The sequence below is a fragment of the Olea europaea genome, chromosome 8, assembly GCF_002742605.1.
Source record: "Olea europaea var. sylvestris chromosome 8, O_europaea_v1, whole genome shotgun sequence".
NCBI classification, from domain to species: domain Eukaryota; kingdom Viridiplantae; phylum Streptophyta; class Magnoliopsida; order Lamiales; family Oleaceae; genus Olea; species Olea europaea.
Window position 1 is genome coordinate 7285084 of NC_036244.1, and position 10481 is coordinate 7295564.

At 29.7% G+C, this 10481-nt stretch overlaps 1 long non-coding RNA gene across 1 annotated transcript; it reads left to right on the forward strand.

The window, feature by feature from the left end:
• The first annotated feature begins 892 nt into the window (after window positions 1–892).
• Window positions 893–2494, forward strand: LOC111399226. Its single transcript, XR_002703604.1, has 3 exons — window positions 893–989; window positions 1141–1199; window positions 2159–2494. It is a non-coding gene; the product is annotated as an uncharacterized LOC111399226 (long non-coding RNA).
• The last annotated feature ends 7987 nt before the right edge of the window (window positions 2495–10481 follow it).

Genomic DNA, 10481 nt, shown 5'->3' on the forward strand with positions numbered 1-10481 from the left:
AAAAGATTTAGAACATAAACCCTATTATTTTCTTGTCGAAAAAAGCATCAGTTAGAATGGTTAAATTGAACTCAGATGGGATGCTTAGGAGGGATGGACATGGTGCAGGTAAAGGTGCGTTGAGTAATAGTTATATGGCACTACATTATACAAAAACACTGAAATTAATGCTTTCAAAAGAGGTCTTAAAATCTGTCATCAACTTGGAGATGGGAAAGTATGGGCAGAACATAGCGTAGCTATCAAAGATGCTGTTCCATGCAATTTATTTCTCACTATAGTTAAGAAAAATATGTTGTTAAAATATATATATTTTTCATTTCTAACACTATTAAGCTTAAACATGATTTGGTCAAACTTGTAGATTAACAAATCTACTACCTCTTAAAAGAGAGACTTTAATATTACTATTCATTTATGTCACATTACTTTTCACACTACATCCAACTTATCCGATTTTGCTACAATAGTTTCATGTAAGAAAATGGGACACGCTTTCTTCTCTACACCACATAGTCTACTTCTTCTACTGCTTTTCTACTGTTTCCACATCCGCCCTTGTACAATTGTTGTGGGCCTGCATTCATTTTTCAATGTCAGTGAGTAGGAAAATTATTTGTTACAAATTTGACTTTTATGGCATAATGCTGGTAAATGTTATGAATTCTCACTTTATCCCTAATATCAAAATTGATTGAAAATAATTTGAAGCATTAAGTTAAAGGTATTTTTGACAAAATGATTATTAAAGTTAGGGTGTCATGGTCTTTTCAATTTTCATATAATAAATGCAGTCTGTCATTGTCTGTAAAATGTATAATGTGAATTTTGATTCCAATCTGCTTTATCTAAATCATTTCTCACAAAAATTGTTTCCGTCTGCCATGTTTCTTCTTCATTGTTTACCTTCATTCTTTACCTCTGCTTTTCTGTGAAACGAGAAAACATCTTTGAAATAGTATAGAAATTAGACACCGGTAATATTTCATGTTTACTTTCATGTACGGTAATATTTTTTTACAAAAAAAATTTTCTATTTGTATTGTAGATTATGGACGATTTTAGCTTCCAATTTATTTATTTATTTATTTTATTTTTTTGTAGATTTGAACTAAAAAATTTTGTTGTTTATGTGTATAGGTTAGATTACATTAGTTATCTCGTGGAATCGAAGGCTGTAGTGGAGAGATCTTTGTCAGGTAAGGGTTTTGAATTTTTTATTTTTATTATTTTTTTTGGTCCAATTGATGTTTTGTGCTTCTATGTATAAAATTTTCGAATATGTATGTACTATGTGATTTCATAACTTCCTATGCAAGGATCTCAAATTTGAGCCTCGTGCTTTTAAAGTTGAGATGATTTTAATTTTTTTACCTAAACCTTATAAACCTAATTCAATCATTTGCCTTCCCTTATCTTTACTTTACTAATTTTAGAGGGAGAAGAAAGAACTCATCGAGATTCGAGAACAAAAGAAAAAGGAAAACAGGAAGTATTTGACCATCTTTATATTTGGATACCACTTCAAATAGTAAAAGTCATAAAAATGGAGAAGTGGAAAAAGGCAACAAGAAACTAAAGCTGGGGGAAATTGGTTTTTTGTAATATACGGTGAGACATGAAATCTTTATTTGAAGAATTACTTTAGTTATATACTTTTTCATTAAAAAAGATACTTGGTTAGAGCTCTTTGAGGCATAAATTCATCGATGGAAATCTTTTATTACCTTCAATAGAATATCAAAAGGTGGATACTAAATACTAATGATGAATTTTAGGAAGAACTTGAATTGATACAATCAAATCTTCAAGCTTAATAATATGGAATACTATGTGCCATCATTTTTTGTTTTTATTTTTCATTAGTTAATTTACTTTATGTTCAAACAAGTTTGTGGTTATGTTTGTTGTCCTCTTTTAACGTCTAAAAGAACTATTTGATTTCGAGAAGAAAACAATATATTTGTTAGCATGCCATGGTATTGACATTTTCTTTTTGTTAATAGTCTTTTGTATGAATTGCTAGAGGACACTAGTGGCCTATTTTTTGTATCCTTTGTGGATCTTAATTAGCATTTATCTTTCAATAAAAACATAAGATAAACATGATAATATTTCAGATGTGCTTAACACTATTTTCTACGTTCTGATGATGTAGGACAACTGTGTAATCTTTTGGTAACGGCAATTTCTACATAATTCAGGTATAGTTTCTTTAAACAATATCCATTTTACACTAATTTTTTCAATTTTTCTTAGTGATATGTGAAATATCTTTGAATATTTTTTATATACAGCTTTCAGTTCTTTTCTTGACTATTTTGTGTATTTCCAATTTTCAACTTGTATATTTTTGCTTCATTACTTTCAATTGCTATCCTGATTTTTTTGTGCACTTCCAGTAGTCAACTTATGAATTTATTAAGTTCATGATTTTTGATGAATTACTTACATTATAGATTTAGAAAAATATTGGATGTGTAGGTTGATTGGGTGGGAGCAAAATCACTAAAATTAGATATGAAAACCTCGTTCCTTTTTGGAAGTCTTTCCCTTCTTCATCTTCAATAGTAGTATAGCAAAAACATTTACAAAATAATAATAGTATTTATGTTTAAAAATAACTCTTCATTTTACAAAAATCATATGAAAATAGTAATGTTTTTTTCTCTTGCATTTAAATCCTACATGTCTTATTAAAATTTTATTTAATCAATATTTGAGGCAGCAATGTTTATGTTTATTACTATTGCATTCAAGTAAATGATTTTTGTGATTAAACTTTAGCTTTATGCATGTTTTTAATGTTGTGAAAATCTGATCAATTTGTGTTTGTCAAATTTTTTTCCGATTGTGGAAATTGAGTAGTATTAATAATTTTTTTTTGTTATTTCATTTACTAAAATGAATTTTTTTTTCATTAAATTAGAGGTGAAGTTTTGTTCTCCATGAATTCTTCAAAAATATATGCTGATCAAGAATCTAGATTTTGTAACATTGATGGTACTTCTCAAAATACAAGTAAATCAACAAAATCAAAGACAGGAGGATAGGAGGAATCGAATTCAAACTCCACGCATTGATCGTCATAAAAGGATAAATGATTCTACATTATCTGAAAAAAATAATTTAGGTGCTTCCCATGCTCAGAAGTTTACAGTTCCTCCTATTTTCCAGGCTTCCACTTCAAATCAAGAATTGACTCATATTGTTCATTCTAAAGTACGAGGATTTTCTAACCTATTGAATATACCAACTAATGCATATGTATTACCGACATGGAACTACTGTGAACATTGTGGTAAACGAAAATTTTATAGAGAAACTGAAGGGTTTTGTTGCTCTGATGGAAAAGTTAAACTTTATATGCCTGATTCACCGACTGAATTGTATGATTTATTTACTTCTAAAGAACCTGAATGCATGGAATTTAAGAAAATTGCACATGGATATAATAACAATTTTGCTTTCACTTCGTTTGGTGTAAAATGTGATAGGTATTTACACTTTCAGAGTTCAGGGACAAGTATATCATTATGTGAATCAACTTATGCCAGAAAATAATAAGCCTTCTTATATGCAGTTATCTTTTTATGATACAGATAGTGAAATTGAAAATGGTATGAAAATTTCAGAAAATTTTGTTGAATCTACTTTGATCATTTTGATTGAAATCTTGAAAGTAAATCCATATAGTAGATTCTTTAAAGTCTTTAAGTAATATGACTAATTTAAATGACCATCGAATACAAATAAGATGCGATCTTGGACTTGATCAAAGAGTCTTCAATACTCCTTCGAAATCTTAAGTAGTTGCTATATGGGTTGAGAATGATGACAATGCAAATATTCGTGCTCGTGATGTTACTATATATGGTCATTCTGGTGATTCACATAGGGTTCATTATTATTATGGTTGTAATGATCCTTTGCAATATCCTTTACTTTTCCCATTTGGAGAATCTGGTTGGTATGAAGGTATTCAAAGATACCAAAAGACATATTTTGAAACTCAAAATTTGACTGACTGCGTAGCTTTTCCTAGCGCAGTAAATTTTGCAACCAAAATCATTGAAAAAGGGGCTAAAGGTTTGCTAATACACTTTTTTTATGTTTTCTAACTTATATAAAGTAAGTGTTCTAGATGGATGTAAGATGCATTTTCTTTATTCTCATGCAGTGCTCAATGGAATTAAGAAACGATCTGAAGTTTCTTGTCGGGACTACTATTCCTACAAGTTACAAATTAGACCTTCTGGTAAATCTGTGTTACTTCACGCTGGTAGGCTTTTTCAATAATATGTTGTAGATATATACGTTAAGATTGAAACTACTAGATTAGATTATTTTCGTAGCAACCAAAAGCAAATTCATGCTGAACTTTATCAAGGTATTGTCGATAGGATTCAAAATGGGGAAACAAGATGGTCAAAAATTGGTAAGAAAAGTTCTACCACAGACTTTCACATGTGGGCATAGAGATATGCTCAAAAGATATTTATATGCAATGGCTATCGTTCAACGCTATGGAAAACCAGATATATTTCTAACTATAACTTGTAATCCAAATTGGCTTGAAATTATGGAAGAAATGAAATACAATGACGAAGTTCAAAATCGACCAGATTTAATTGCACGTATGCTTAGAGCAAAATTAGAAGAATTAAAAAAGGATTTGTACAAAGAAAATATTTTTGGCCCAGTTATTGCTCATATATACATGATTGAATTTCAAAAAAGAGGGCTTCCTCATGCATATTTATTGTTGATTTTTAATTCTGCACATAAAATTTGTTGCGCTGAACAAGTTGATATGATAGTGTCATGTGAAATTCCCGATAAAAATAAATACTTGCATCTTCATTTTGTAATTGCAAAACACAATATGCACGGTCCTTGTGGAAATTTTAATCCAAAAATGTGTGTATGTTGGCAAGCAGTGGTTGTAAAAATAAATATCCTAAGGATTATTGTAAGAGTACTATATTTGGTGATAACTCATATCCATTGTATAGAAGTTGTAATAATGGTATTTCTATTAAAGTGAGAGGTCAAATGTTAGATAATCGATGGGTTGTACCATATAATCCTTATTTAAGTGCAAAATTTGACTGTCATATTAACATTGAAGTATGTTCTTTTATTAAAGCAGTAAAGTATTTGTACAAATATGTGTATAAAGGACATGATCATATTAATTGTTTCATAGGCAGAAATGAAACAGACAAGGAAATCAATGAAACTTCTGCTTATCAATCAGCTAGATGGATATCTCTACCAGAAGTTACGTGGAGAATTTTTTCTTTCAATTTGTCAAAAATTTATCCTACTGTTTATACTTTACTACTTCATATTAAAGATCATCAGCACGTAACTTACAATAATAAAGATAATTTATATATTATTATTGGGAAGGAGTATACGATAATAACAATGTTAACAGAACTTTTTCGGATGAATAAAGCAAATGAATTTGCTCGAACATTGTTGTATCGAGATTTCCCAACACATTTTGTGTGGAATGCAAATGAGAAAGTTTGGACTCCTAGAAAACAACACATTGTTATAGGAGAAATTGTGTCAGTCAATCCATTTGAAGGAGAACGATATTTCCTTCTTGTTCTTCTGAATCATATTTGAGGTCCAACTTCATTTGACAGTTTTAAAACTTTAAATGGAGTAACTGTTAATACATATCGAGAAGCAGCACTTTTACATGGTTTGTTAAAAAGGGATAATCATTGTGAAAAAGTCTATCCGAAGCTATTATTTACAAAATGCCTAATTCTTTAAGACGCCTTTTTGCAACACTTCTTACACTTTGCAACCCTAATCATCCAAAGCTACTGTGGGATAAATATAAAGCCAATATGATTGATGATTATGTACATCGAAACATATCTGTTGAAGATGCTGAAGTACAAGCTTTGGAAGACATCAATACTATATTAGAATCATTACGTAAAAACGTAAATGATTACGGAATAGTTTCATTCTTCGTAAATATAGATGAGACTCAAAGATTGACAAGAATGGATGCAGAGGAAACAATCAATTTCAATATTGAACGAGGCTTCAATTATGTAGAGCAATTAAATAAAGAACAACGATTTGCATATGATACAGTTATAGAAAAACTAAAAAATAAATCAAGTGGTACTTTCTTTATTGACGGTCTAGGGGGAACAGGGAAGACTTTTTTATACAAAGTTCTTCTAATTAGTGTAAGAAGTCAAAATTTCATTACTTTAGCAACAGCGTCCTTTGGAGTCGCTGCATCTTTGTTGCCTGGAGGTCGCACAGCTCGTTCGAGATTTAAAATTCCTTTGGAAACAGTTGGTGAAGTGAACTGCTCTATTAGCAAGCAATCAGCTTTATGAATATTGTTAAAAATGTCTAGGTTAAATCGTTGTGTTATTGAAGCTGTAGATAGAATTAAAGATATTATTGATTGTAACTTGCCTTTCAGTGGAAAAGTAATAATTTTTGGAGGGGATTTTCGATAAGTTCTACCAGTGGTCTCGAGAGGGAAAAAAGAAGATGTAATGAAAGCTAGCTTGGTTTTTTCAGACCTATGGCTTTCCTATTTACATTTACCATTGGTTGAGAATATGAGAGCAAAGTTAAATCCTATGTTCTGTACTTACTTACTTAGAATTGGAGATGGAACAGAAGAAGAACATACTTTTAAGTGTGTTATGCTTCCGAATAGTATAATTCTACCATTTGAAGATGAAATCACATCTTTAAAAATTTTGATACATCATGTATTTCCAAATATACAAACATATACTAACAATCTACATGATATGGTAAATAGGGTTATTCTAACGCCTACAAATGAATGTGTTGATTATATTAATAGGATTTTACTTGAACAAATTCCCGGTGAAATTTTTACATACTACAGTTTTGATGAAGCAATTAATAAATCAGAATAAAGCTTGCAAGAAGATTTTTTGAATACTTTAACACCAAATGGTATTCCATCGCATGAATTGAAACTTAAGATAAACTGTCCTGTAATGTTACTGCGGAATATCAATCCTTCTGAAGGGTTATGCAATGGAACACGCCTTACTTGTCGAAAATTTGAGAAAAACATTATTTTAGCTGAAATTACAACTAGTGAATATTGTGGAAAATATGTTTTCTTACCAAGGATCCTTTTTATACATCTTTAAAGTGATAGAAACTCAATTCAATTTAAGAGAACTCAATTTCTGATTAGACCATATTTTGCGATGACCATAAATAAAGCACAAGGTCAAACACTTGATTTTGTCGGTCTATATCTTCCAGAACCGATTTTCTGCCATGGTCAGCTATACGTAGCATTATCAAGAGCAAAAACGAACACATCTCTAAAAGTTCTATTGAAACCATCAAGCACAGACAATTCTCATAACACATGTACTAAAAATGTTGTGTACAAAGAAGTTCTTTCTTTTATACATTCATATACCTAAAATGTTTTAACAGGTATATTTTTTTGTCATTCAGAAATTTTTATAATATGCTATCGTATAATGATTTCCTCAAAATTTTAATTGCATGCAAAAATATGACATTACTACTTTTTCATTTTTTACATTTGCTATAAAATTTTTTTACAGGTTCTATGAGTGGGATTCAAAAGTTTTTTTTCAATTCTTTGCTACATGTGTACAATGGAATCCTTAACGACAGCTTAAAATAAAACTCAAGTTTGCAGAAGGTATGATTTTGATTTGTTAGTGTTATAATACTTTGCTAGATTGGTAACCAATTTATGTCAGTGCAATGTGGAAATTGAATGTCATTTCTCTATTTTTAGAATAGATTTACCTTCAAAAGTTTCACACTTTAATGAATATGAATTGTCACATAAAGATTCTTCATAAGAATGGAAAACTAATTATCTTGACTAATGCCAACAAAGGCACTGAAAACAAACATTGAAACAACCAAAAGGAATTCGAGAATCCAGCTTAATTGAAAATTCAGCTCAGCTAAACACTCGATCAATTGACTTACTGTTTGATTTAGAAGCAAGCATAGACTTGTCTTCTATTTTCTGGATTTTTTAATTGCAGATGATTATTATTTAGAAAATTTATTCTTGGCATATTATGATATCATACATTTATCAAAAAATTCTTACATCTTTCGACTTTCAAGTAACAATTAAAGGAGATTTAGAGCATCCTTTATTTGCTTAAAAATACGTGAAAAAAGTATTTTCAAACATATTTGGATAAGTTACTCCCGTTTAATCATAAGTAAAAGTTACTTATTGTGAAAATAACTCACTTTACAAGCAAAATAGGAAAATTAATTCTAATTTTGATCAATTAAAGAACTATTTGTTTACTCAAAAGTACACCTTTTATATAGCCAACCATGTTGAACTTTGCTGTTGATAATTACATTTAGAATTTAACAACTGAGTTTATTGGTTGAGCAAGCAACTTTTAGCCTTTTATTAGGTTGAGGTACTATCCTTAGAGAAAGCAATGCTACTATTTAAAATTGAGATAAATCTCTATATCGACATTCTAATCAATACAATGATGCTGACTACTATTGTCAACTGTCACTTGAGTGCATAACATGAATTATTTCTAGGACCATATGAATAAATGTTAGTTTTATTAGCATTATACATTTTATTTGATCATTTCCACTACTTTTGGTGCTTGATTCCTTATTTAATAAACTCTGCTAGGTGATCAGCTAGCAATAGCAAAAGAAACATGGCACGGTTTGGGAATGGGTACCAACAAAACGTATCCTTCATCTTCTTTACTAAGAAATAACAAAGACAAGTCAATTGCTGTATTGCCCATTGATGAGCTGATTGGAAAGGTTGAAAACTTTGCTAGTGTGTGCAATCTCTCATTACATATCTTTACATGGATACTGGTTAAACTAAAAATTACATATATTTTATTTTTTAATTTGTCTTTGTCTTCGGATGTTTAGGAACATTTAGTGAGTTGTTTAAATCTTTAGATATATGTGTTAATAGTTTCACATATCTTGTAGCGTATCTTAATTTTATTATATTCAAAGACCATTTCACTTTCGTTAACTATTTTTGTGAAATAATCATAATTAAAATATGACGACTTCAAATAATATACACTTCACACTAATTTCATTCTTCTTTTGTATTCATTTGTGTTTTACTTGATATTCACTACATTTAAATTCTCAAAGAACAATAGCAAACAACTAAACCCTAATTGCTTTTCTAAAAATAAGTGTCTAAACTTGATAAATCGTCAAGATTAAATCATTACACGTCTCCATCATTAAGCTTTTAGATAATTTTCTTTTGCTATTTCCTCCATTTTGTGTTTAAGGTTGGTTCTACAATTTAGAATTTTTTCCATGATGACTGAAATGAAAATTTACTAGTGCAATGATGAAATTGTTTTCACACTGTAAAGTTTCAATTCAAACTTCCAGTTTTTGATTCATGCATGCTGCTTATATTGGTTTTAACTAATGACAGCATGTACTAGAGAGGGGAAAACCTCATGAAAGAAACCAAATTATTAGTACAATAACTGGATCTATAGTACAACTGAGCTAGCATAAATTTACTTCAAATGTTGTTGAAAAATGTCTGTAGTGTAGTGATTCAACTGCAAGGGAGATGCTGATAAAGAATATTATTGGGCATGGTGATAAAAACTATAATTTATTGGTCTGTCTATCTAAAGCTTGGTGTTAACCATTAGTTGAATTCATGTGGTTCCTGTTGCTAAGTGGAAAATGCATTAGTAGATCGGGTAATACTGATTTGGTGTTCTCAGTTAATAATGCAAGTATTAGAATTAGCATGAATATTGTTATTTCTGATGTTAGTCTTCAGCATTTTGTCATATTCTATCGTGGTTTACCTGTACTTGTCCTTTATTTGGTGCATGAGCACATGTATGCATTAGGTCACATTAATATGCTTTATCATATTATCAATTAAAACATGTATTACATATTGAAGATATTTATTATTTTGTGTTTGAAGATTAAAAGCTTATGTGAGAAAACTAAAGAGGTAATAATGAAGGAAAGTAAACAAATTTCTATTATCTTTCTACTACTATTTTTGTTGAACATTAAAGCTTGTGTATTGGCCTAAAACACAATATAAACCCTACTCAAGTGTTTAATATTTCATGCTATAACCTAGCTACTACAGTTAATATTTAGAAGTTATGAATTGTTGAAGATTTAAATATATTTTTGTTCTTTTAAAAAGTATATTAGGTCTACCTAGAAAGCCTTTTGCTTTTGTTTCGGAAGTGATAATGAGCTCTAATTGTGTATTTGAAGACAAGGTTAGGCAGTAAATTCTAAACTCATGTTTTACTCCTCTTATGCTCAAGCATATTTAAATATTCTTTTTTTTTATATTTATTACAGGATAAGTCCAGCAAAACTTCTCAACATGAAGGGGATAGACACAATAGTAAAAAGTCTGGATGCCTTAA